Below are 25,091 nucleotides of genomic sequence, written 5' to 3' on the forward strand. Positions count from 1 at the left end.
ACTAGGGTCCACTGGTTTATTCGCAAATGTGAGTCAAGAAGCAGGGGAATTTTAATCGATATTAAAACGAGAAGGAGAGATGCAGAGTGCACGCACAAGGAAACAAATGACGGGAGGGGGGATGGAGGGATAAAAAGTGTATGTATTTACAGCGCAGAATGAAACATGAGCAATCATACCAGCACCAATGCAACGGATTCTATCAGAACTCCGCAAGTTAAGGGTGCTTGGGCGAGAGTAGCACTAGGATGGGTGACCTCCTGCGAAGTCCTTATATTTCACCCATTTTCTTAGGAAGTCCTCGTGTTGCACCCATCTTTTAACAGATGATTCTTTCGACGTTACGCGCGACTTGATTTATGGTCTGCAGGTTTATTCGCAAATGTGAGTCACCGCGCCGTGGCATTTTACTTGATATTAGAACGAGTACGGGAGGTACAGTGCGCACGCACAAGGAAACAAATGACGGGAAGGGGAAGAAAGGAGAAGGAGTTTATGTATTTGCAGCGCGGAATTAAACGGGTGCGATCATACCAGCACTAATGCACTGGATCCCATCAGAACTCTGCAGTTAAGTGTGCTTGGGCGAGTGTAGTACTCGCATGGGTGACCTCTTGGGAAGTCCTCGTATCGCAACAATTTTTTTTCAGATGGGTCGTTCGACGTTACGCACGACTGGAACTATGGTCCGTTGGTTTATACACAAATGTGAGTCAAGAATCAGGGGCATTTTAATCGATATTAGAACGAGAAGGAGAGGTGCAGTGTGAACGCACAAGGAAACAAATGATGGGAGGTGGGGAGGGAAGAAGGAGTGTATGTATTTTCAGCACGAAATTAAACATGCGCGGTCACACCAGCACAAATGCACCGAATCCCATCAGAACTACGCAGTTATGTGTGTTTTGGCGAAAGTAGTACAATGATGGGTTACCTCCTGGGAAGTTCTCGTGTTGCACCCATTTTTTTTTTAGATGTGCCGTTCGACGTTACGCGCGACTTTAATTATGGTCCGCAGATTTATTCGCAAATGTGAGTCACGGTACCGTGGCATTTTACCTAATATTTGAACGAGAACGAGAGGTGCAGTGCGCACGCACAAGGAAACAAATGACGGGAGGGGGAAGAAATGAGAAGGAGTGTATGTATTTGCAGCGCGAAATGAAACAGGTGCGATCATACCAGCACTAATGCAACGGATTCTATCAGAACTCCGTAGGTAAGGGTGCTTGGGCGAGAGTAGTACTAGCATGGGTTACCTCCTGCGAAGTCCTTATATTTCACCCATTTTCTTGTGAAGTCCTCGTGTTGCACCAATTTTTTTACAGATGATTCTTTCGACGTTACGCGCGACTTGTTTTATGGTCCTCAGGTTTATTCGCAAATGTGAGTCACGGCGCTGTAGCATTTTACTTGATATTAGAACGAGAACGAGAGGTGCAGTGCGCACGCACAAGGAAACAAATGACGGGGGGGGGGGGGAAGAAAGGGGAATGAGTTTATGAATTTGTAGCGCGAAATTAAATAGGTGCGATCATACCAGCACTAATGCACCGGATCCCATTAGAACTCCGCACTTAAGTGTGCTTGGACAAGATTAGTACTCGGATGGGTGACCTCCTGGGAAGTCCTCGTGTCGCACCAATTTTTTTTCAAATGGGTCGTTCGACGCTACGCGCGTCTGGAACTAGGGTCCGCTGGTTTATACCCAAATGTGACTCAAGAAGCAGGAGCATTTTAATCTATATTAGAACGAGAAAGAGAGATGAAGTGTGAACGCACAAGGAAACAAATGACGGAGGGGGAAGAAAGGAGAAGGAGTGTATGTATTTGCAGCGTGAACTTAAACAGGTGCGATCATACCAGCACTAAAGCCCCGGATCCCATCAGAACTCCGCAGTTAGGTGTGCTTGGCCGAGAGTTGTACTCAGATGGGTGACCACTTGGGAAGCCCTCGTGTTGCACCTTTTTTTTCTCGGATGGGTTGTTCGATGTTACGCGCGAATGGAATTATAAACCGCTGGTTCATTTACAAAGGTGAGTCACGGTGCCGGAGCATATTACTTGATATTAGAACGAGAAAGAGAGATGCAGAGTGCACGCACAAGGAAACAAATGACGGGAGGGGGAATGGGAGGAGAAAGAGTGTATGTACTTGCAGTGCAGAATGAAACATGAGGGATCATACCAGCACTAATGCAACGGATTCTATCAGAACTCCGCATTTAAGGGTGCTTGGGCGAGAAAAGTACTCGGATGGGTGACCTCCTACGAAGTCCATATATTTCACCCATTTTCTTGGGAGGTACTCGTGTTGCACCCATCTTTTTGCAGATGATTCTTTGGACGTTACGCGCGACTTGATTTATGGTCCGCAGGTTTAGTCGCAAATGTGAGTCACGGCGCCGTGGCATTTTACTTGATATTAGAACGAGTACGGGAGGTGCAGTGTGCACGCACAAGGAAACAAATGACGGGAGGATGAAGAAAAGGGAAGGAGTGTATGTATTTAAAGCGCAAAATTAAACAAGTGGCATCATACCAACACTAATGCACTGGATCCCATCAGAACTCTGCAGTAAAGCGTGCTTGGGCGAGAGTAGTACTCGGATGGGTGACCTCATGGGAAGTCCTCGTGTCGCACCAATTTTTTTTCAGACGGGTCGTTCGACGTTACGCGCGACTGGAACTATGGTCCACTAGTTTATACGCAAATGTGAGTCAAGAATCAGGGGCATTTTAATCGATATTAGAACGAGAAGGAGAGGTGCAGTGTGAACGCACAAGGAAACAAATGATGGGAGGGGGCGAGGGAAGAAGGAGTGTATGTATTTTCAGCACGAAATTAAACAGGTGCGGTCACACCAGCACGAATGCACCGGATCCCATCAGAACTCCGCAGTTAAGTGTGCTTTGGCGAAAGTAGTACAATGATGGGTTACCTCTTGGGAAGATCTCGTGTTGCACCCATTTTCTTTTTTTCAGATGTGCCGTTCGACATTATGCGCGACTTTAATTATGGTCCGCAGATTTATTCGCAAATGTGAGTGACGGCGTCGTGGCATTTTACTTGATATTTGAACGAAAACGAGAGGTGCAGTGCGCATGCACAAGGAAACAAATGACGGGAGGGGGAAGAAAGGAGAAGGAGTTTATGTATTTGCAGCGCGGAATTGAAGGGGTGCGATCATACCAGCACTAATGCGCCGGATCCCATCAGAACTCCGCAGTTAAGTGTGTTTGGGCGAGAGTAGTACTCGGATGGGTGACCTCTTGGGAAGTCCTCGTGTCGCACCAATTTTTTTTCAGACGGGTCATTCGACTTTACGCGCGACTGGAACAAGGGTCCGCTGGTTTATACGCAAATATGAGTCAAGAAGTAGGGGCATTTTAATCGATATTAGAACGAGAAGGAGAGGTGCAGTGTGAACGCACAAGGAAACAATTGATGGGAGGGGGAGGGAAGGAGAAGGAGTGTATGTATTTTCAGCACGAAATGAAACAGGTGCGATAATACCAGCACCAATGCAACAGATTCTATCAGAACTCCGTAGGTAAGGGTGCATGGGTTACCTCCTGCGAAGTCCTTATATTTCACCCATTTTCTTATGAAGTCCTCGTGTTGCACCCATTTTTTTGCAGATGATTCTTTCAACGTTACGCGCGACTTGAATTATGGTCCTTAAGTTTATTCGTAAATGTGAGTCACGGCGCTGTAGCATTTTACTTGATATTAGAACGAGAACGGGAGGTGCAGTGCGCACGCACAAGGAAACAAATGACGGGTGGGGGAAGAAAAGGGAATGAGTTTATGTATTTGCAGCGCGAAATTGAACAGGTGCGATTATACCAGCACTAATGCACTGGATTCCATCAGAACTCCGCATTGAAGTGTGCTTGGGCGAGATTAGTACTCGGATGGGTGACCTCCTGGGAAGTCCTCGTGTCGCACTAAGTTTTTTTTCAGACGGGTCGTTCGATGTTACGCGCGTTTGGAACTAGGGTCCGCTAGTTTATACGCAAATGTGAGTCAAGAAGCAGGGGCATTTTAATCGATATTAGAACGAGAATGAGAGGTGAAGTGTGAACGCACAAGGAAACAAATGACGGGAGGGGGAAGAAAGGAGAAGGAGTGTATGTATTTGCAGCGCAAAATTAAACAGGTGCGATCATGCCAGCACTAAAGCCTCGGATCCCATCAGAACTCCCCAGTTAGGTGTGCTTGGGCGAGAGTAGTACTCGGATGGGTGACCACTTGGGAAGCCCTCGTGTTGCACCTATTTTTTTTCGGATGGGTTGTTCGACGTTACGCGCGAATGGAATTATAAACTGCTGGTTCATTTGCAAAGGTGAGTCACGGTGCCGGGGCATATTACTTGATATTAGAACGAGAAAGAGAGATGCAGAGTGCACCCACAAGGAAACAAATGATGGGAGAGGGGACGGGAGGAGAAAGAGTGTATGTATTTGCAGTGCAGAATGAAACATGAGGGATCATACCAACACTAATGCAACGGATTCTATCAGAACTCCGCAGTTAAGGGTGCTTGGTTGAGAAAAGTACTCGGATGGGTGACCTCCTGCGAAGTCCTTATATTTCACCAATTTTCTTGGGAGGTCCTCGTGTTGCACCCATCTTTTTGTAGATGATTCTTTCGACGTTACGCGCGACTTGATTTATGGTCCGCAGTTTTATTCGCAAATGTGAGTCACGGCGCCGTGGCATTTTACTTGATATTAGAACGAGTACGGGAGGTGCAGTGCGCACGCACAAGGAAACAAATGACGGGAGGAGGAAGAAAAGAGAAGGAGTGTATGTATTTGAAGCACAAAATTAAACAAGTGGCATCATACCAGCACTAATGCACCAGAACCCATTAGAACTCTGTAGTTAAGTGTGCTTGGGCGAGAGTAGTACTCGGATGGGTGACCTCCTGGGAAGTCCTCGTGTCGCATTAATTTTTTTTTTCAGACGAGTCGTTCGACGTTATGTGCGACTGCAACTAGGGTCCACTAGTTTATACGCAAATGTGAGTCAAGAAGCAGGGGCATTTTAATCGATATTCGAACGAGAAGAAGAGATGCAGAGTGCACGCACAAGGAAACAAATGACGGGAGGGGGAGGGAAGGAGAAAGAGTGTGTGTATTTTCAGCACGAAATGAAACAGGTGCGATCATACCAGCACTAACGCATCGGATTCTATCAGAACTCCGTAGGTAAGGTGCTTGGGCAAGAGTAGTACTAGCATGGGTTACCTCCTGCGAAGTCCTTATATTTCACCCATTTTCTTGTGAAGTCCTCGTGTTGCACCCATTTTTTAACAGATGATTCTTTCGACGTTACGCGCGACTTGAATTATGGTCCTCATGTCGCATTAATTTTTTTTTTCAGACGGGTCGTTCGACGTTATGTGCGACTGCAAGTAGGGTCCACTGGTTTATACGCAAATGTGAGTCAAGAAGCAGGGGCATTTTAATTTATATTAGAACGAGAAGGAGAGGTGCAGTGTGAATACACAAGGAAACAATTGATGGGAGGGGGAGGGAAGGAGAAGGAGTGTATGTATTTTCAGCACGAAATGAAACAGGTGCGATCATACCAACACTAATGCAACGGATTCTATCAGAACTCCGTAAGTAAGGGTGCTTGGGCGAGAGTAGTACTAGCATGGGTTACCTCCTGCGAAGTCCTAATATTTCACCCATTTTCTTGTGAAGTCCTCGTGTTGCACCCATTTTTTTGCAGATGATTCTTTCGACATTACGCGCGACTTGAATTATGGTCCTCAGGTTTATTCGCAAATGTGAGTCACGGCGCCGTGGCATTTTACTTGATATTTGAACAAGAACGTGAGGTGCATTGCGCACGTACAAGGAAACAAATGACGGGAGGGGGAAGAAAGGAGAAGGAGTTTATGTATTTGTAGCGCAAAATTAAACAGGTCCGATCATACCAGCACTAATGCACCGGATCCCATTAGAACTCTGCAGTTAAGTGTGCTTGGGCGAGACTAGTACTCGGATGGGTGACCTCCTGAGAAGTCCTCGTGTCGCACTAATTTTTTTTTTCAGACGGGTCGTTCGACGTTACGCGCGACTGGAACTAGGGTCCACTGGTTTATACGCAAATGTGAGTCAATAAGTAGGGGCATTTTAATCGATATTAGAACGAGAAGGAGAGATGCAGAGTGCACGCACAAGGAAACAAATGACGGGAGGGGGGATGGAGGGAGAAAAAGTGTATGTATTTGCAGCGCAGAATGAAACATGAGCAATCATACCAGCTCCAATGCAACGGATTCTATCAGAACTCCGCAAGTTAAGGGTGCTTGGGCGAGAGTAGCACTAGGATGGGTGACCTCCTGCGAAGTCCTTATATTATACCCATTTTCTTAGGAAGTCCTCGTGTTGAACCCATTTTTTTGCAGATGATTCTTTCGACGATACGCCCGAGTTGAATTATGGTCCTCAGGTTTATTCGCAAATGTGAGTCACGGCGCTGTAGCATTTTACTTGATATTAGAACGAGAACGGGAGCTGCAGTGCGCACGCACAAGGAAACAAATGACGGGAGGGGGACGAAAGGGGAATGAGTTTATCTATTTGCAGCGCGAAATTAAACAGATGAAATCATACCAGCACTAATGCACCGGATCCCATTAGAACTCTGCAGTTAAGTGTGCTTGGGCGAGACTAGTACTCGGATGGGTGACCTCCTGAGAAGTCCTCGTGTCGCACTAATTTTTTTTTTCAGACGGGTCGTTCGACGTTACGCGCGACTGGAACTAGGGTCCGCTGGTTTATGCGCAAATGTGAGTCTAGAAGCAGGGGCATTTTAATCGATATTAGAACGAGAACGAGAGGTGCAGTGCGCACGCACAAGGAAACAAATGACAGGAGGGGGAAGAAAAGAGAAGGAGTGTATGCATTTACAGCGCGAACTTAAACAGGTGCGATCATACCAGCACTAAAGCTCCGGATCCCATCAGAACTCCGCAGTTAAGTGTGCTTGGGCGAGAGTAGTACTCGGATGTGTGACCACCAGGGAAGCTCTCGTGTTGCATCTATTTCTTTTCGGATGGGTTGATCGACGTTACGCGCGAATGGAATTATAAACCGCTAGTTCATTTGCAAATGTGAGTCATGGTGCCGGGACATATTACTAGATATTAGAACGAGAAAGAGAGATGCAGAGTGCACGCACAAGGAAACAAATGACGGGAGGGGGGATGGGAGGAGAAAGAGTGTATGTATTTGCAGTGCAGAATGAAACATGAGGGATCATACCAGCACTAATGCAACAGATTCTATCAGAACTACGCAGTTAAGGGTGCTTGGGCGAGAAAAGTACTCGGATGGGTGACCTCCTGCGAAGTCCTTATATTTCACCCATTTTCTTGGGCGGTCCTCGTGTTGCACCCATCTTTTTGCAGATGATTCTTTCGATGTTACGCGCGACTTGATTTATGGTCCGCAGGTTTATTCGCAAATGTGAGTCACGGCGCAGTGGCATTTTACTTAATATTAGAACGAGTACGGAGGTGCAGTGCGCACGCACAAGGAAACAAATGACGGGAGGTGGAATAAAAGAGAATGAGTGTATGTATTTGAAGCGCAAAATTAAACAAGTGGCATCATACCAGCACTAATGCACTGGATCCCATCAGAACTCTGCAGTTAAGTGTGCTTGGGCGAGAGTAGTACTCGGATGGGTGACCTCTTGGGAAGTTCTCGTATCGCAACAATTTTTTTGCAGATGGGTCGTTCGACGTTACACGCGACTGGAACTATGGTCCGCTGGTATATACGCAAATGTGAGTCAAGAATCAGGGGCATTTTAATCGATATTAGAATGAGAAGGAGAGGTGCAGTGTGAACGCACAAGGAAACAAATGATGGGAGGGGGGAGGGAAGAAGGAGTGTATGTATTTTCAGCACGAAATTAAACAGGTGCGGACACACCAGCACAAATTCACCGCATCCCATCAGAACTCCGCAGTTTAGTGTGCTTTGGTGAAAGTAGTACAATGATGGGTTACCTCATGGGAAGTTCTCGTGTTGCACCCATTTTTCTTTTTTCAGATGTGTCATTCGACGTTACGCGCGACTTTAATTATGGTCCGCAGATTTATTCGCAAATGTGAGTCACGGCGCCGTGGCATTTTACTTGATATTTGAACGAGAACGAGAGGTGCAGTGCGCACGCACAAGGAAACAAATGACGGGAAGGGGAAGAAAGGATAAGGAGTTTATGTATTTGAAGCGAAAAATTAAACAGGTGCGATCATACCAGCACTATTGCACTGGATCCCATCAGAACTCCGCAGTTAAGTGTGCTTGGGCGAGAGTAGTACTCGGATTGGAGACCTCCTGGGAAGTCCTCGTGTCGCACTAATTTTTTTTTCAGACGGGTCGTTCGACGTTACGTGCGACTTTAATTATGGTCCGCAGATTCATTCGCAAATGTGAGTCACGACGCCGTGGCATTTTACTTGATATTTGAACGAGAACGAGAGGTGCAGTGCGCACGCACAAGGAAACAAATGACGGGAGGGGGAAGAAAAGAGAAGGAGTGTATGTATTTGCAGCGCGAAATTAAACAGGTGCGATCCTACCAGCACTAAAGCTCCGGATCCCATCAGAACTCCGCAGTTAAGTGTGCTTGGGCGAGAGTAGTACTCGGATGTGTGACCACCTGGGAAGCTCTCGTGTTGCTCCTATTTTTTTTCGGATGGGTTGTTCGACATTACGCGCGAATGGAATTATAAAACGCTGGTTCATTTACAAAGGTGAGTCACGGTGCCGGGGCATATTACTTGATATTAGAACGAGAAAGAGAGATGCAGAGTGCACGCACAAGGAAACAAATGACGGGAGGGGGATGGAAGGAGAAAGAGTTTATGTATTTGCAACGCAAAATTAAACGGGTGCGATCATACCAGCACTAATGCACCGGATCCCATCAGAACTCCGCAGTTAATTGTGTTTGTGCGAGAGTAGTACTCGGATGGGTGACCTCCTGGGAAGTCCTCGTGTCGCACTAATTTTTTTTTCAGACGGGTCGTTCGACGTTAAGCGCGACTGGAACGAGGGTCCACTGCTTTATACGCAAATGTGAGTCAAGAAGCAGGGGCATTTTAATCGATATTAGAACGAGAAGGGGAGATGCAGAGTGCACGCACAAGTAAACAAATGACAGGAGGGGGGATGGAGGGAGAAAAAGTGTATGTATTTGCAGCGCAGAATGAAACATGAGCAATCATACCAGCACCAATGCAACGGATTCTATCAGAACTCCGCAAGTTAAGGGTGCTTGGGCGAGAGTAGCACTAGGATGGGTGACCTCATGCGAAGTCCTTATATTTCACCCTTTTTCTTAGGAAGTCCTCGTGTTGCACCCATTTTTTTGCAGATGATTCTTTCGACGATACGCGCGACTTGAATTATGGTCCTCAGGTTTATTCGCAAATGTGAGTCATGGCACCGTAGCATTTTACTTGATATTAGAACGAGTACGGGAGGTGCAGTGCGCACGCACAAGGAAACAAATGACGGGAAGGGGAAGAAAGGAGAAGGAGTTTATGTATTTGCAGCGCAAAATTAAACTAGTGCGATCATACTAGCACTAATGCACCGGATCCCACCAGAACTCCGCAGTTAAGTGTGCTCGGACGAGAGTAGTACTCGGATGGGTGACCTCCTGGGAAGTCCTCGTGTCGTACCAATTTTTTTTCAGACGGGTCGTTCGACGTTACGCGCGACTGGAACTGGGGTCTGGTCGTTTATACGCAATTGTGAGTCAAGAAGCAAATGCATTTTAATCGATATTAGAACGAGAAGGAGAGGTGCTGTGTGAACGCACAAGGAAACAATTGATGGGAGGGGGAGGGAAGGAGGAGTGTATGTATTTTCAGCGCGAAATGAAACAGGTGTGATCATACTAGCACTAATGCAACGGATTCTATCAGAACTCCGTAGGTAAGGGTGCTTGGGCGAGAGTAGTACAAGCATGGGTTACCTCCTGTGAAGTCCTTATATTTCACCCATTTTCTTGTGAAGTCCTCGTGTTGCACTCATTTTTTTGCAGATGATTCTTTCGACGTTACGCGCGACTTGAATTATAGTCCTCAGGTTTATTCACAAATGTGAGTCACGGCGCTGTAGAATTTTACTTGATATTAGAACGAGAACGGGAGGTGCAGTGCGCGCGCACAAGGAAACAAATGACGGGAGGGGGAAGAAAGGGGAATGAGTTTATGTATTTGCAGCGCAAAATTAAACAGCTGCGATCATACCAGCACTAATGCACCAGATCCCATCAGAACTCCGCATTTAAGTGTGCTTGGGCGAGAGTAGTACTCGGATGGGTGACCTCCTGAGAAGTCCTCGTGTCGCACTAATTTTTTTTTTCAGACGGGTCGTTTGACGTTACGCGCGACTGGAACTATGGTCCACTGGTTTATACGCAAATGTTAGTCAAGAAGCAGGGGCATTTTAATTAATATTAGAACGAGAAAGAGAGATGGAGAGTGCACGCACAAGGAAACAAATGACGGGAGGGGGGATGGAGGGAGAAAAAATGTATGTATTTGAAGCGCAGAATGAAACATGAGCAATCATACCAACACCAATGCAACGGATTCTATCAGAACTCTGCAAGTTAAGGATGCTTGGGCGAGAGTAGCACTAGGATGGGTGACCTCCTGCGAAGTCCTTATATTTCACCCATTTTCTTAGGAAGTTCTCGTGTTGCACCCATTTTTTTCAGATGATTCTTTCGACGATACGCGCGACTTGAATTATGGTCTTCAGGTTTATTCGCAAATGTGAGTCACGGCACCGTAGCATTTTACTTGATATTAGAACGAGAACGGGAGGTGCAGTGCGCACGCACAAGGAAACAAATGACGGGAGGGGGAAGAAAGGGGAATGAGTTTATGTATTTGCAGTGCAAAATTAAAAAGGTGCGATCATACCAGCACTAATGCATCGGATCCCCTCAGAACTTCGCAGTGAAGTGTGCTTGGACGAGATTAGTACTCGGATGGGTGACCTCCTGGGAAGTCCTCGTGTCGCACCAATTTTTTTTCAGACGGGTCGTTCGACGTTACGCGCGTCTGGAACTAGGGTCTGCTGGTTTATACGCAAATGTGAGTCAAGAAGCAGGGGCATTTTAATCGATATTAGAACGAGAATGAGAGGTGAAGTGTGAACGCACAAGGAAACAAATGACGGGAGGGGGAAGAAAGGAGAAGGAGTGTATGTATTTGCAGCGCGAAATTAAACAGGTGCGATCATACCAGCACTAAAGCTCGGCATCCCATCAGAGCTCCGCAGTTAAGTGTGCTTGGGCGAGAGTAATACTCGGATGGGTGACCACTTGGGAAGCCCTCGTGTTGCACCTATTTTTTTTCGGATGGGTTGTTTGACGTTACGCGCGAATGGAATTATACATACACTCCTTAATCGATATTAGAACGAGAAGGAGAGGTGCAGTGTGAATGCACAAGAAAACAAATGATGGGAGGGGGGAGGGAAGAAGGAATGTATGTATTTTCAGCATGAAATTAAACAGGTGCGGTCATACCAGCACTAATGCATCGGATTCTATCAGAACTCCGTAGGTAAGGGTGCTTGGGCGAGAATAGTACTAGCATGGGTTACCTCCTGCGAAGTCGTTATATTTCACCCATTTTCTTGTGAAGTCCTCGTGTTGCACCCATTTTTTTGCAGATGATTCTTTCGACGTTACGCGCGACTTGAATTATGGTCCTTAGGTCTATTCGCAAATGTGAGTCACGACACCGTTGTATTTTACTTGATATTAGAACGAGCACGGGAGGTGCAGTGCGCACGCACAAGGAAACAAATGACGGGAAGGGGAAGAAAGGAGAAGGAGTTTATGTATTTGCAGCGCGAAATTAAACGGGTGCGATCATACCAGCACTAATGCACTGGATCCCATCAGAACTCTGCAGTTAAGTGTGCTTGGGCGAGAGTAGTACTCGGATGGGTGACCTCTTGGGAAATCCTTGTGTTGCACAAATTTTTTTTCAGACAGGTCGTTCGACGTTACGCGCGACTGGAACTATGGTCCGCTGGTTTATACGCAAATGTGAGTCAAGAATCAGGGGTATTTTAATCGATATTAGAATGAGAAGGAGAGGTGCAGTGTGAACGCACAAGGAAACAAATGATGGGAGGGGGGGAGGGAAGAAGGAGTGTATGTATTTTCAGCACGAAATTAAACAGGTGCGGTCACACCAGCACAAATGCACCGGATCCCATCAGAACTCCGCAGTTAAGTGTGCTTTGGTGAAAGTTGTACAATGATGGATTACCTCCAGGGAAGTTCTCGTGTTGCACCCATTTTCTTTTTTTCAGATGTACCGTTCGACGTTACGCGCGACTTTAATTATGGTCCGCAGATTTATTCGCAAATGTGAGTCACGGCGCTGTGGTATTTTACTTGATATTTAAACGAGAATGAGAGGTGCAGTGCGCACGCACAAGGAAACAAATGACGGGAGGGGGAAGAAAGGAGAAGGAGTTTATGTATTTGCAGCGCGAAATTAAATGGGTGCGATCAAACCAGCACTAATGCACCGGATCCCATCAGAACTCCGCAGTTAAGTGTGCTTGGGCGAGAGTAGTACTTGGATGGGTGACCTCCTGGAAAGTCCTCGTGTCGCACTAATTTTTTTTTTCAGACGGGTTGTTCGACGTTACGCGCGACTGGAACTATAATCCGCTGGTTTATACGCAAATGTGAGTCAAGAATCTGGGCCATTTTAATCGATATTAGAACGAGAAGGAGAGGTGCAGTGTGAATGCACAAGGAAACAAATGATGGGAGGGGGGGAGGGAAGAAGGAATGTATGTATTTTCAGCCCGAAATTAAACAGGTGCGGTCACACCAGCACAAATGCACCGGATTCCATCAGAACTCCGCAGTTAAGTGTGCTTTGACGAAAGTAGTACAATGATGGGTTACCTCCTGGGAAGTTCTCTTGTTGCACCCATTTTCTTTTTTTTCAGATGTGCCGTTCGACGTTACGCGCAACTTTAATTATGGTCCTCAGATTTTTTCGCAAATGTGAGTCACGGCGCTGTAACATTTTACTTGATATTAGAACGAGAACGGGAGCTGCAGTGCGCACGCACAAGGAAACAAATGACCAGAGGGGGACGAAAGGGGAATGAGTTTCTGTATTTGCAGCGGGAAATTAAACAGGTGCAATCATTCCAGCAGTAATGCACCGGATCCCATCAGAACTGCGTAGTTAAGTGTGCTTGGGCGAGAGTAGTACTCGGATGGGTGACCTCTTGGGAAGTCCTCGTGTCGCACCAATTTTTTTTCAGACGGGTCGTTCGACGTTACGCGACACTGGAACTAGGGTCCGCTGGTTTATACGCAAATGTGAGTCAAGAAACAGGGGCATTTTAATCGATATTAGAACGAGAATGAGAAGTGAAGTGTGAACGCACAAGCAAACAAATGACCGGAGGGGCAAGAATGGAGAAGGAGTGTATGTATTTGTAGCGCGAAATTAAACAGGTGCGATCATACCAGCACTAAAGCCCCGGATCCCATCAGAACTCCGTAGTTATGTGTGCTCTGGCGAGGGTAGTACTCGGATGAGTGACCACTTGGGAAGCCCTCGTGTTGCACCTATTTTTTTTCGGATGGGTTATTCGACGTTACGCGCGAATGGAATTATAAACTGCTGGTTCATTTGCAAAGGTAAGTCACGGTGCTGGGGCATATTACTTGATATTAGAACGAGAAAGAGAGATGCAGAGTGCACGCACAAGGAAACAAATGACGGGAGGGGGGATGGGAGGAGAAAGAGTGTATGTATTTGCAGTGCAGAATGAAACATGAGGGATCATACCAGCACTAATGCAATGGATTCTATCAGAACTCTGCAGTTAAAGGTGCTTGGGCGAGAAAAGTACTCGGATGGGTGACCTCCTGCGAAGTCCTTATATTTCACCCATTTTCTTAGGAGGTCCTCGTGTTGCAACCATCTTTTTGCAGATGATTCTTTCGACGTTACGCGCGACTTGATTTATGGTCCGCAGGTTTATTCGCTAATGTGAGTCACGGCGCCGTGGCATTTTACTTGATATTAGAACGAGAACGGGAGCTGCAGTGCGCACGCACAAGGAAACAAATGACGGGAGGGGCAAGAAAGGGGAATGAGTTTATGTATTTGCAGCGGGAAATTAAACAGGTGCGATCACACCAGCAGTAATGCACCGGATCCCATCAGAACTCCGCAGTTATGTGTGCTTGGGCGAGATTAGTGCTCGGATGGGTGACCTCCTAGGAAGTCCTCGTGTCGCACCAATTTTTTTTCAAACGGGTCGTTCGACATTACGCGCGTCTGGAACTAGGGTCCGCTGGTTTATACGCAAATGTGAGTCAAGAAGCAGGGGCATTTTAATCGATATTAGAACGAGAATGAGAGGTGAAGTGTGAACGCACAAGGAAACAAATGACCGGAGGGGGAAGAAAAGAGAAGGAGTGTATGTATTTGCAGCGCGAAATTAAACAGGTGCGATCATACCAGCACTAAAGCCCCGGATCCCATCAGAATTCCGCACTTAAGTGTGCTTGGGCGAGAGTATTACTCGGATGGGTGACAACTTGGGAAGCCCTCGTGTTGCACCTATTTTTTTCGGATGGGTTGTTCGACGTTACGCGCGAATGGAATTATAAACCGCTGGTTCATTTGCAAAGGTGAGTCACCGTGCCGGGGCATATTACTTGATATTAGAACGAGAAAGAGAGATGCAGAGTTCACGCACAAGGAAACAAATGACGGGAGGGGGGAAGGGAGGAGAAGGAGTTTATGTATTTGCAGTGCAGAATGAAACAGGTGCGATCATACCAGCACTAATGCAACCAATCCCATCACAACTCCGCAGTTAAGTGTGTTTGGGCGAGAGTAGTACTCGGATGGGTGACCACTTGAGAAGTTCTCGTGTTGCACCCATTTTCTTTGGAGGTTCTCGTGTTGCACCCATCTTTTTGCAGATTATTCTTTCGACGTTACGCGCGACTTGATTTATGGTCCGCAGGTTTATTTGCAAATGTGAGTCACGGCGCCGTGGCATTTTACTTGATATTAGAACGAGTACGGGAGGTGCAGTGCGCATGCACAAGGAAACAAATGACGGGAGGAGGCAGAAAAGAGAAGGAGTGTAAGTATTTGAAGCGCAAAATTAAACAAGTGGCATCATACCAGCACTGATGCACTGGATCCCATCAGAACTCTGCAGCTAAGTGTACTTGGGCGAGAGTAGTACTCGGATGGGTGACCTCTTGGGAAGTCCTCGTATCGCAACAATTTTTTTTAGATGGGTCGTTCGACGTTACGGGTGACTGGAACTATGGTCCGCTGGTTTATACGCAAATGTGAGTCAAGAATCAGGGGCATTTTAATCGATATTAGAACGAGAAGGAGAGGTGCAGTGTGAACGCACAAGGAAACAAATGATGGGTGGGGGGAAGGGAAGAAGGAGTGTATGTATTTTCAGCACGAAATTAAACAGGTGCGGTCACACCAGCACAAATGCACCGGATCCCATCAGAACTCCGCAGTTAAGTGTGTTTTAGCGAAAGTAGTACAATGATGGGTTACCTCCTGGGAAGTTCTCGTGTTGCACCCATTTTCTTTTTTTCAGATGTGCCGTTCGATGTTACGCGCGACTTGAATTATGGTCCGCAGATTTATTCGCAAATGTGAGTCACGACGCCGTGGCATTTTACTTGATATTTGTACGAGAACGAGAGGTACAGTGCGCACGCAAAAGGAAACAAATGACGGGAAGGGGAAGAAAGGAGAAGGAGTTTATGTATTTGCAGCGCGAAATTAAACAGGTGCGATTATACCAGCACTAATGCACCGGATCCCATCAGAACTCCGCAGTTAAGTGTGCTTGGGTGAGAGTAGTACTCGGATGGGTGACCTCCTGGGAAGTCCTCATGTTGCACCAATTTTTTTTCAGACTGGTTGTTCGATGTTACGCGCGTCTGGAACTAGGGTCCGCTGGTTTATACGCAAATGTGAGTCAAGAAGCATGGGCATTTTAATCGATATTAGAACGAGAATGAGAGGTGAAGTGTGAACGCACAAGGAAACAAATGACGGGAGGGGGAAGAAAGGAGGAGTGTATGTATTTGCAACGCGAAATTAAAGAGGTGCGATCATAGCAGCACTAAAGCCCCAGATCCCATCAGAACTCCGCAGTTAAGTGTGCTTGGGCGAGAGTAGTACTCAGATGGGTGACCACCTGGGAAGCTCTCGTGTTGCACCAATTTTTTTTCGGATGGGTTGTTCGACGTTACGCGCGAATGGAATTATAAACCACTGGTTCATTTGCAAAGGTGAGTCACGGTGCCGGAGCATATTACTTAATATTAGAACGAGAAAGAGAGATGCAGAGTGCACGCACAAGGAAACAAATGACGGGAGGGTGGATGGGAGGAGAAAGAGTGTATGTATTTGCAGTGCAGAATGAAACATGAGGGATCATACCAGCACTAATGCAACGGATTCTATCAGAACTCCGCAGTTAAGGGTGCTTGGGCGAGAAAAGTACTCGAATGGGTGACCTCATGCGAAGTCCTTTTATTTAACCTATTTTCTTGGGAGGTCCTCGTGTTGCACCCATCTTTTTGCAGATGATTCTTTCGACGTTACGCGCGACTTGATTTATGGTCCGCAGGTTTATTCGCAAATGTGAGTCACGGCGCCGTGGCATTTTACTTGATATTAGAACGAGTACGGGAGGTGCAGTGCGCACGCACAAGGAAACAAATGACGGGAGGATGACGAAAAGAGAATGAGTGTATGTATTTGAAGCGCAAAATTAAACAAGTGGCATCATACCAGCACTAATGCACTGGATCCCATCAGAACTCTGCAGTTAAGCGTGCTTGGGCGAGAGTAGTACTCGGATGGATGACCTCTTGTGAAGTCCTAGTATCGCAATAATTTTTTTTCAAATGGGTCGTTCGACGTTACGCGCGACTGTAACTATGGTCCGCTGGTTTATACGCAAATGTGAGTCAAGAATCAGGGGCATTTTAATCGATATTAGAACGAGAATGAGAGGTGTAGTGTGAACGCACAAGGAAACAAATGACGGGAGGGGGAAGAAAGGAGGAGTGTATGTATTTGCAACGCGAAATTAAAGAGGTGCGATCATAGCAGCACTAAAGCCCCGGATCCCATCAGAACTCCGCAGTTAAGTGTGCTTGGGCGAGAGTAGTACTCGGATGGGTGACCACCTAGGAAGCCCTCGTGTTGCACCTATTTTTTTTCAGATGGGTTGTTCGACGTTACACGCGAATGGAATTATAAACTGCTGGTTCATTTGCAAAGGTTAGTCACGGTGCCGGGGCATATTACTTTCTATTAGAACGAGAAAGAGAGATGCAGAGTGCACGCACAAGGAAACAAATGACGGGAGGGGGAAGAAAGGTGAAGGAGTTTATGTATTTGCAGCGCGAAATTAAACAGGTGCGATCATACCAACACTAATGCATCGGATCCCATCAGAACTCCGCAGTTAAGTGTGCTTGGGCGAGAGTAGTACTCGAATGGGTGACCTCCTGGGAAGTCCTCGTGTCGCATTAATTTTTTTTTTCAGACGGGTCGGTTGACGTTACGCGCGACTAAAACTAGGGTCCACTTGTTTATACTCAAATGTGAGTCAAGAAACAGGGGCATTTTAATCGATATTAAAACGAAAAGGAGAGATGCAGAGTGCACGCACAAGGAAACAAATGACGGGAGGGGGGTTGGAGGGAGAAAAAGTGTATGTATTTGCAGCGCAGAATGAAACATGAGCAATCATACCAGCACCAATGCAACGGATTCTATCAGAACTCCGCAAGTTAAGGGTGCTAGGGCGAGAGTAGCACTAGGATGGGTGACCTCCTGCGAAGTCCTTATATTTCACCCATTTTCTTAGGAAGTCCTCGTGTTGCGCCCATTTTTTTGCAGATGATTCTTTCGACGATACGCGCGACTTGAATTATGGTCTTCAGGTTTATTCACAAATGTGAGTCACGGCACCTTAGCATTTTACTTGATATTAGAACGAGCACGGGAGGTGCAGTGCGCACGCACAAGGAAACAAATGATGGGAGGGGAAAGAAAGGAGAAGGAGTTTATGTATTTGCAGCGCGGAATTAAACGGGTGCGATCATACCAGCACTAATGCGCCGGATCCCATCAGAACTCCGCAGTTAAGTGTGCTTGGGCGAGAGTAGTACTCGGATTGGTGACCTCCTAGGAAGTCCTCGTGTCGCACCAATTTTTTTTCAGACGGGTCGTTCGACGTTACGCGCGTCTAGAACTAGGGTCCGCTGGTTTATACGCAAATGTGAGTCAAGAAGTAGGGGCATTTTAATCGAGATTAGAACGAGAAGGAGAGATGGAGTGTGAACGCACAAGGAAACAAATGACGGTGGGGGAAGAAAGGAGAAGGAGTGTATGTATTTGCAGCGCGAAATTAAACAGGTGCGATCATACCAGCACTAAAGCCCCGGATCCCATCAGAACTCCGCAGTTAGGTGTGCTTGGGCGAGAGTAGTAATCGGATGGGTGACCGCTTGGGAAGCCCTCGTGTTGCACCTTTTTTTTCTCGGATGGGTTGTTCGATGTTACGCTCGAATGGAATTATAAACCGCTGGTTCATTTGCAAAGGTGAGTCACGGTGCCGGGGCATATTACTTGATATTAGAACGAGAAAGAGAGATGTAGAGTGCACGCACAAGGAAACAAATAACGGGAGGGGGGATAGGAGGAGAAAGAGTGTATGTATTTGCAGTGCAGAATGAAACATGAGGGATCATACCAGCACTAATGCAACGGATTCTATCAGAACTCCGCAGTTAAGGGTACTTGGGCGAGAAAAGTACTCGGATGGGTGACCTCCTGCGAATTCCTTATATTTCACCCATTTTCTTGGGGTCCTCGTGTTGCACCCATCTTTTTGCAGATGATTCTTTCGACGTTATGCGCGACTTGATTTATGGTCCGCATGTTTATTCGCAAATGTGAGTCACGGCGTCGTGGCATTTTACTTGATATTAGAACGAGTACGGGAGGTGCAGTGCGCACTCACAAGTAAACAAATTACGGGAGGAGGAAGAAAAGGGAAGGAGTGTATGTATTTGAATCGCAAAATTAAACAAGTGGCATCATACCAGCACTAATGCACTGGATCCCATCAGAACTCTGCAGTTAAGCGTGCTTGGGCGAGATTAGTACTCGAATGGTTCATCAGAATTCTTTTGACGTTACGCGTGACTTGATTTATGGTCCGCAGGTTTATTCGCAAATGTGAGTCACGGCGTCGTGGCATTTTACTTGATATTAGAACGAGTACGGGAGGTGCAGAGTGCACACACAATGAAACAAATGACGGGAGGGGGGATGGAGGGAGAAAAAGTGTATGTATTTGCAGCGCAGAATGAAACATGAGCAATCATACCAGCACCAATGCAACGGATTCTTTCAGAACTCCGCAAGTTAAGGGTGCTTGGACGAGAGTAGCACTAGGATGGGTGACCTCCTGCGAAGTCCTTATATTTCACCCATTTTCTTAGGAAGTTCTCGTGTTGCACCCATTTTCTTTTTTTCAGATGTGCCGTTCGACGTTACGCGCGACTTTAATTATGGTCTGCAGATTTATTCGCAAATGTGAGTCACGGCACCGTGGCATTTTACTTGATATTTGAACGAGAACGTGAGGTGTAGTGCGCACGCACAAGGAAACAAATGACGGGAGGGGGAAGAAAGGAGAAGGAGTTTATGTATTTGCAGCGCGAAATTAAACAGGTGCGATCATACCAGCACTTATGCACCAGATCCCATTAGAACTCTGCAGTTAAGTGTGCTTGGGCGAGAGTAATACTATGATGGGTGACCTCCTGGGAAGTCCTCGTGTCGCACTAATTTTTTTTTTCAGACTGGTCGTTCGACGTTATGCGCGACTGCAACTAGGGTCCACTGGTTTATACGCAAATGTGAGTCAATAAGCAAGGGCATTTTAATCGATATTAGAACGAGAAAGAGAGATGCAGAGTGCACCCACAAGGAAACAAATGACGGGAGGGGGAGGGAAGGAGAAATAGTGTATGTATTTTCAGCACGAAATGAAACAGGTGCGATCATACCAGCACTAATGCATCGGATTCTATCAGAACTCCATAGGTAAGGGTGCCTGGGCGAGAGTAGTACTAGCATGGGTTACCTCATGCGAAGTCCTTATATTTCACCCATTTTCTTGTAAAGTCCTCGTGTTGCACCCATTTTTTTGCAGATGATTCTTTCGACGTTACACGCGACTTGAATTATGGTCCTCAGGTTTATTCACAAATGTGAGTCAAGAAGCAGGGGCATTTTAATCGATATTAGAACGAGAAGGAGAGGTGCAGTGTGAACGCACAAAGAAACAATTGACGGGAGGGGGGATGGAGGGAGAAAAAGTGTATGTATTTGCAGCGCCGAATGAAACATGAGCAATCATGCCAGCACCAATGCAACGGATTCTATCAGAACTCCGCAAGTTTAGGTTGCTTGGGCGAGAGTAGCTCTAGGATGAGTGACCTCCTGCGAAGTCCTTATATTTCACCCATTTTCTTAGGAAGTCCTCGTGTTGCACCCATTTTTTGCAGATGATTCTTTCGACGTTACGCGCGACTTGAATTATGGTCCTCAGGTTTATTCGCAAATGTGAGTCACGGCACCGTGGCATTTTACTTGTTATTTGAACGAGAACGTGAGGTGCAGTGCGCACGCACAAGGAAACAAATGACAGGAGGGGGAAGAAAGGAGAAGGAGTTTATGTATTTGCAGCGCGAAATTAAACAGGTGCGATCATACCAGCACTTATGCACCAGATCCCATTAGAACTCTGCAGTTAAGTGTGCTTGGGCGAGAGTAATACTAAGGTGGGTGACCTCCTGGGAAGTCCTCGTGTCGCACTAATTTTTTTTTTCAGACTGGTCGTTCGACGTTATGCGCGACTGCAACTAGGGTCCACTGGTTTATACGCAAATGTGAGTCAAGAAGCAAGGACATTTTAATCGATATTAGAACGAGAAAGAGAGATGCAGAGTGCACGCACAAGGAAACAAATGACGGGAGGGGGAGGGAAGGAGAAATAGTGTATGTATTTTCAGCACGAAATGAAACAGGTGCGATCATACCAGCACTAATGCATCGGATTCTATCAGAACTCCATAGGTAAGGGTGCTTGGGCGATAGTAGTACTAGCATGGGTTACCTCCTGCGAAGTCCTTATATTTCACCCATTTTCTTGTAAAGTCCTCGTGTTGCACCCATTTTTTTGCAGATGATTCTTTCGACGTTACACGCGACTTGAATTATGGTCCTCAGGTTTATTCACAAATGTGAGTCAAGAAGCAGGGGCATTTTAATCGATATTAGAACGAGAAGGAGAGGTGCAGTGTGAACGCACAAAGAAACAATTGACGGGAGGGGGGATGGAGGGAGAAAAAGTGTATGTATTTGCAGCGCCGAATGAAACATGAGCAATCATGCCAGCACCAATGCAACGGATTCTATCAGAACTCCGCAAGTTTAGGGTGCTTGGGCGAGAGTAGCTCTAGGATGAGTGACCTCCTGCGAAGTCCTTATATTTCACCCATTTTCTTAGGAAGTCCTCGTGTTGCACCCATTTTTTGCAGATGATTCTTTCGACGTTACGCGCGACTTGAATTATGGTCCTCAGGTTTATTCGCAAATGTGAGTCACGGCACCGTAGCATTTTACTTGATATTAGAACGAGCACGGGAGGTGCAGTGCGCACGCACAAGGAAACAAATGACAGGAGGGGGAAGAAAGGAGAAGGAGTTTATGTATTTGCAGCGCGAATTTAAACAGGTGTGATCATACCAGCACTAATGCACCGGATCCCATTAGAACTCCGCAATTAAGTGTGCTTGGGCGAGAGTAGTACTCGGATGGGTGACCTCCTGGGAAGTCCTCGTGTCGCACTAATTTTTCTTTTCAGACTGGTCGTTCGACGTTATGCGCGACTGCAACTAGGGTCCACTAGTTTATACGCAAATGTGAGTCAAGAAGCAGGAGCATTTTAATCGATATTAGAACAAGAATGAGAGATGCAGAGTGCACGCACAAGGAAACAAATGATGGGAGGGGGAGGGAAGGAGAAAGAGTGTATGCATTTTCAGCACGAAATGAAACAGCTGCGATCATACCAGCACTAATGCATCGGATTCTATCAGAACTCCGTAGGTAAGGGTGCTTGGGCGAGAGTAGTACTAGCATGGGTTAGCTCCTGCAAAGTCCTTATATTCCACCCATTTTCTTGTGAAGTTCTCGTGTTGCACCCATTTTTTTGCAGATGATTCTTTCAACGTTATGTGCGACTTGAATTATGGTCCTCAGGTTTATTCGCAAATGTGAGTCACAGCGCTGTAGCATTTTACTTGATATTAGAACGAGAACGGGAGGTGCAGTGCGCACACACAAAGAAACAAATGACGAGAGGGGGAAGAAAGGGGAATGAGTTTATGTATTTGCAGAGCAAAATTAAACAGGTGCGATCATACCAGCACTAATGCACCGGATCCCATCAGAACTCCGCAGTGAAGTGTGCTTGGGCGAGAGTAGTACTCGGATGTGTGACCTCTTGGGAAGTCCTCGTATCGCAATAATTTTTTTTCAGAGGGGTCGTTCGACGTTACGCGTGACTGGAACTAGGGTCCGCTGGTTTATACGCAAATGTGAGTCAAGAATCAGGGGCATTTTAATCGATATTAGAACGAGAAGGAGAGGTGCAGTGTGAACGCACAAGGAAACAAATGATGGGAGGGGGGTAGGGAAGAAGGAGTGTATGTATTTTCAGCACGAAATTAAACAGGTGCGGTCACACCAGCACAAAAGAACCGGATCCCATCAGAACTCCGCAGTTAAGTGTGCTTTGGCAAAAGTAGTACAATGATGGGTTACCTCCGGGGAAGTTCTCGTGTTGCACACATTTTTTTTTCCAGATGTGTCGTTCAACGTTACGCGCGACTTGAATTATGGTCCTCAGGTTTATTCGCAAATGTGAGTCACGGCGCCGTGGCATTTTACTCTATTAGAACGAGAACGGGAGGTGCAGTGCGCACGCACAAGGAAACAAATGACGGGAGGGGGAAGAAAGGGGAATGAGTTTATGTATTTGCAACGCGAAATTAAACAGTTGCGATCATACCAGCACTAATGCACCGGATCCCATTAGAACTCCGCAGTGAAGTGTGCTTGGGCGAGATTAGTACTCGGATGGGTGACCTCCTGGGAAGTCCTTGTGTCGCACTAATTTTTTTTCAGACGGGTCGTTCGACGTTACGCGCGTCTGGAACTAGGGTCCGCTGGTTTATACGCAAATGTGAGTCAAGAAGCAGGAGCATTTTAACCGTTATTAGAACGAGAATGAGAGGTGAAGTGTGAACGCACAAGGAAACAAATGATGGGAGGGGGGGAGGGAAGAAGGAGTGTATGTATTTTCAGCACGAAATTAAACAGGTGCAGTCACACCAGCACAAATGCACTAGATCCCATCAGAACTCCGCAGTTAAGTGTGCTTTGGCGAAAGTAGTACAATGATGGGTTACCTCCTGGGATGTTCTCGTGTTGTACCCATTTTCTTTTTTTCAGATGTGCCGTTCGACGTTACGCGCGACTTTAATTATGGTCCGCAGATTTATTCACAAATGTGAGTCACGGCGCCGTGGCATTTTACTTGATATTTGACTGAGGACGAGAGGTACAGTGCGCACGCACAAGGAAACAAATGACGGGAGGGGGAAGAAAGGAGAAGGAGTTTATGTATTTGCAGCGCGAAATTAAACAGGTGCGATCATACTAGCACTAATGCACCGGATCCCATCAGAACTCCGCAGTTAAGTGTGCTTGGGCGAGAGTAGTACTAGCATGGGTTACCTCATGCGAAGTCCTTATATTCACCCATTTTCTTGTGAAGTCCTCGTGTTGCACCCATTTTTTTACAGATGATTCTTTCGACGTTACGCGCGACTTGTATTATGGTCCTCAGGTTTGTTCGCAAATGTGAGTCACGGCGCTGTAGCATTTTACTTGATATTAGAACGAGAACGGGAGGTGCAGTGCGCACGCACAAGGAAACAAATGATGGGAGGGGGAAGAAAGGGGAATGAGTTTATGTATTTGCAGCGCAAAACTAAATAGGTGCGATCATACCACCACTAATGCACCAGATCCCATCAGAACTCCGCTGTTAAGTGTGTTTGTGCGAGATTAGTACTCGGATGGGTGACCTCCTGGGAAGTCCTCGTGTCGCACCAATTTTTTTTCAGATGGGTCGTTTGACGTTACGCACGTCTGGAACTAGGGTCCGCTGGTTTATACGCACATGTGAGTCAAGAAGCAGGGGCATTTTAATCGATATTAGAACGAGAAGGAGAGATGCAGAGTGCACGCACAAGGAAACAAATGACGGGAGGGGGGAGGGAAGAAGGAGTGTATGTATTTTCAGCACGAAATTAAACAGGTGCGGTCACACCAACACAAATGCACCGGATCCCATCAGAACTCCGCAGTTAAGTGTGCTTTGGCGAAAGTAGTACAATGATGGGTTACCTCCTGAGAAGTTCTCGTGTTGCACCCATTTTCTTTTTTTCAGATGTGCCGTTCGACGTTACGCGCGACTTGAATTATGGTCCGCAGATTTATTCGCAAATGTGAGTCACGGCGCCGTGGCCTTTTACTTGATATTTGAACGAGAACGAGAGGTGAAGTGCGCACGCACAAGGAAACAAATGACGGGGGGGGGGGGGGAACGGAGAATGAGTTTATGTATTTGTAGCGCGAAATTAAACAGGTGCGATTATACTAGCAGTAATGCACCGGATCCCATCAGAACTCCGCAATTAAGTGTGCTTGGGCGAGAGTAGTACTCGGATGGGTGACCTCTTGGGAAGTCCTCGTGTCGTACTAATTTTTTTTTCAGACGGGTCGTTCGACGTTACGCGCGACAGCAACTAGGGTCCACTGGTT

At 46.6% G+C, this 25,091-nt stretch overlaps 3 non-coding genes and 46 pseudogenes across 3 annotated transcripts; all 49 read left to right on the forward strand.

Annotated features, from left to right (window-relative positions):
• The first annotated feature begins 520 nt into the window (after positions 1–520).
• On the forward strand, positions 521–639 carry LOC148256716 (5S ribosomal RNA; annotated as a pseudogene).
• An 887-nt stretch (positions 640–1,526) lies between these two features.
• Positions 1,527–1,645, forward strand: LOC148256717 (5S ribosomal RNA; annotated as a pseudogene).
• A 204-nt stretch (positions 1,646–1,849) lies between these two features.
• LOC148256718 (5S ribosomal RNA) lies at positions 1,850–1,968 on the forward strand (annotated as a pseudogene).
• Positions 1,969–2,528: 560 nt separating this feature from the next.
• Positions 2,529–2,647, forward strand: LOC148256719 (5S ribosomal RNA; annotated as a pseudogene).
• A 204-nt stretch (positions 2,648–2,851) lies between these two features.
• On the forward strand, positions 2,852–2,970 carry LOC148256720 (5S ribosomal RNA; annotated as a pseudogene).
• Positions 2,971–3,179: 209 nt separating this feature from the next.
• LOC148256721 (5S ribosomal RNA) lies at positions 3,180–3,298 on the forward strand. The gene has a single exon (XR_015819919.1). It is a non-coding gene; the product is annotated as a 5S ribosomal RNA (ribosomal RNA).
• A 538-nt stretch (positions 3,299–3,836) lies between these two features.
• On the forward strand, positions 3,837–3,955 carry LOC148256722 (5S ribosomal RNA; annotated as a pseudogene).
• A 206-nt stretch (positions 3,956–4,161) lies between these two features.
• LOC148256723 (5S ribosomal RNA) lies at positions 4,162–4,280 on the forward strand (annotated as a pseudogene).
• A 560-nt stretch (positions 4,281–4,840) lies between these two features.
• LOC148256724 (5S ribosomal RNA) lies at positions 4,841–4,959 on the forward strand (annotated as a pseudogene).
• Positions 4,960–5,940: 981 nt separating this feature from the next.
• LOC148256725 (5S ribosomal RNA) lies at positions 5,941–6,059 on the forward strand (annotated as a pseudogene).
• Positions 6,060–6,622: 563 nt separating this feature from the next.
• Positions 6,623–6,741, forward strand: LOC148256726 (5S ribosomal RNA; annotated as a pseudogene).
• A 207-nt stretch (positions 6,742–6,948) lies between these two features.
• Positions 6,949–7,067, forward strand: LOC148256727 (5S ribosomal RNA; annotated as a pseudogene).
• A 560-nt stretch (positions 7,068–7,627) lies between these two features.
• On the forward strand, positions 7,628–7,745 carry LOC148256728 (5S ribosomal RNA; annotated as a pseudogene).
• A 531-nt stretch (positions 7,746–8,276) lies between these two features.
• On the forward strand, positions 8,277–8,395 carry LOC148256729 (5S ribosomal RNA; annotated as a pseudogene).
• A 206-nt stretch (positions 8,396–8,601) lies between these two features.
• LOC148256730 (5S ribosomal RNA) lies at positions 8,602–8,720 on the forward strand (annotated as a pseudogene).
• Positions 8,721–8,925: 205 nt separating this feature from the next.
• Positions 8,926–9,044, forward strand: LOC148256731 (5S ribosomal RNA; annotated as a pseudogene).
• Positions 9,045–9,606: 562 nt separating this feature from the next.
• On the forward strand, positions 9,607–9,725 carry LOC148256732 (5S ribosomal RNA; annotated as a pseudogene).
• Positions 9,726–10,281: 556 nt separating this feature from the next.
• LOC148256733 (5S ribosomal RNA) lies at positions 10,282–10,400 on the forward strand (annotated as a pseudogene).
• Positions 10,401–10,962: 562 nt separating this feature from the next.
• LOC148256734 (5S ribosomal RNA) lies at positions 10,963–11,081 on the forward strand (annotated as a pseudogene).
• Positions 11,082–11,286: 205 nt separating this feature from the next.
• On the forward strand, positions 11,287–11,405 carry LOC148256735 (5S ribosomal RNA; annotated as a pseudogene).
• Positions 11,406–11,927: 522 nt separating this feature from the next.
• On the forward strand, positions 11,928–12,046 carry LOC148256736 (5S ribosomal RNA; annotated as a pseudogene).
• A 204-nt stretch (positions 12,047–12,250) lies between these two features.
• On the forward strand, positions 12,251–12,369 carry LOC148256737 (5S ribosomal RNA; annotated as a pseudogene).
• Positions 12,370–12,578: 209 nt separating this feature from the next.
• On the forward strand, positions 12,579–12,697 carry LOC148256738 (5S ribosomal RNA). The gene has a single exon (XR_015820699.1). It is a non-coding gene; the product is annotated as a 5S ribosomal RNA (ribosomal RNA).
• Positions 12,698–12,903: 206 nt separating this feature from the next.
• LOC148256739 (5S ribosomal RNA) lies at positions 12,904–13,022 on the forward strand (annotated as a pseudogene).
• Positions 13,023–13,232: 210 nt separating this feature from the next.
• LOC148256740 (5S ribosomal RNA) lies at positions 13,233–13,351 on the forward strand (annotated as a pseudogene).
• Positions 13,352–13,556: 205 nt separating this feature from the next.
• On the forward strand, positions 13,557–13,675 carry LOC148256741 (5S ribosomal RNA; annotated as a pseudogene).
• A 560-nt stretch (positions 13,676–14,235) lies between these two features.
• On the forward strand, positions 14,236–14,354 carry LOC148256742 (5S ribosomal RNA; annotated as a pseudogene).
• A 205-nt stretch (positions 14,355–14,559) lies between these two features.
• LOC148256743 (5S ribosomal RNA) lies at positions 14,560–14,678 on the forward strand (annotated as a pseudogene).
• Positions 14,679–14,883: 205 nt separating this feature from the next.
• LOC148256744 (5S ribosomal RNA) lies at positions 14,884–15,002 on the forward strand (annotated as a pseudogene).
• A 236-nt stretch (positions 15,003–15,238) lies between these two features.
• LOC148256745 (5S ribosomal RNA) lies at positions 15,239–15,356 on the forward strand (annotated as a pseudogene).
• Positions 15,357–15,559: 203 nt separating this feature from the next.
• LOC148256746 (5S ribosomal RNA) lies at positions 15,560–15,678 on the forward strand (annotated as a pseudogene).
• A 209-nt stretch (positions 15,679–15,887) lies between these two features.
• LOC148256747 (5S ribosomal RNA) lies at positions 15,888–16,006 on the forward strand. The gene has a single exon (XR_015819627.1). It is a non-coding gene; the product is annotated as a 5S ribosomal RNA (ribosomal RNA).
• Positions 16,007–16,208: 202 nt separating this feature from the next.
• On the forward strand, positions 16,209–16,327 carry LOC148256748 (5S ribosomal RNA; annotated as a pseudogene).
• Positions 16,328–16,888: 561 nt separating this feature from the next.
• On the forward strand, positions 16,889–17,006 carry LOC148256749 (5S ribosomal RNA; annotated as a pseudogene).
• A 202-nt stretch (positions 17,007–17,208) lies between these two features.
• On the forward strand, positions 17,209–17,327 carry LOC148256750 (5S ribosomal RNA; annotated as a pseudogene).
• Positions 17,328–17,532: 205 nt separating this feature from the next.
• On the forward strand, positions 17,533–17,651 carry LOC148256751 (5S ribosomal RNA; annotated as a pseudogene).
• Positions 17,652–18,214: 563 nt separating this feature from the next.
• LOC148256752 (5S ribosomal RNA) lies at positions 18,215–18,333 on the forward strand (annotated as a pseudogene).
• Positions 18,334–18,537: 204 nt separating this feature from the next.
• Positions 18,538–18,656, forward strand: LOC148256753 (5S ribosomal RNA; annotated as a pseudogene).
• A 1,204-nt stretch (positions 18,657–19,860) lies between these two features.
• On the forward strand, positions 19,861–19,979 carry LOC148256754 (5S ribosomal RNA; annotated as a pseudogene).
• A 916-nt stretch (positions 19,980–20,895) lies between these two features.
• LOC148256755 (5S ribosomal RNA) lies at positions 20,896–21,014 on the forward strand (annotated as a pseudogene).
• A 916-nt stretch (positions 21,015–21,930) lies between these two features.
• On the forward strand, positions 21,931–22,049 carry LOC148256756 (5S ribosomal RNA; annotated as a pseudogene).
• A 561-nt stretch (positions 22,050–22,610) lies between these two features.
• LOC148256757 (5S ribosomal RNA) lies at positions 22,611–22,729 on the forward strand (annotated as a pseudogene).
• Positions 22,730–22,933: 204 nt separating this feature from the next.
• LOC148256758 (5S ribosomal RNA) lies at positions 22,934–23,052 on the forward strand (annotated as a pseudogene).
• Positions 23,053–23,257: 205 nt separating this feature from the next.
• Positions 23,258–23,376, forward strand: LOC148256759 (5S ribosomal RNA; annotated as a pseudogene).
• Positions 23,377–23,580: 204 nt separating this feature from the next.
• Positions 23,581–23,699, forward strand: LOC148256760 (5S ribosomal RNA; annotated as a pseudogene).
• Positions 23,700–23,908: 209 nt separating this feature from the next.
• Positions 23,909–24,028, forward strand: LOC148256761 (5S ribosomal RNA; annotated as a pseudogene).
• Positions 24,029–24,261: 233 nt separating this feature from the next.
• LOC148256762 (5S ribosomal RNA) lies at positions 24,262–24,380 on the forward strand (annotated as a pseudogene).
• A 203-nt stretch (positions 24,381–24,583) lies between these two features.
• Positions 24,584–24,702, forward strand: LOC148256763 (5S ribosomal RNA; annotated as a pseudogene).
• A 211-nt stretch (positions 24,703–24,913) lies between these two features.
• Positions 24,914–25,032, forward strand: LOC148256764 (5S ribosomal RNA; annotated as a pseudogene).
• Positions 25,033–25,091: the final 59 nt, after the last annotated feature.

This window comes from Carica papaya, chromosome 5 (genome assembly GCF_054855325.1).
Source record: "Carica papaya isolate Zhongbai chromosome 5, ASM5485532v1, whole genome shotgun sequence".
In the NCBI taxonomy this organism is placed as follows: Eukaryota; Viridiplantae; Streptophyta; class Magnoliopsida; order Brassicales; family Caricaceae; genus Carica; species Carica papaya.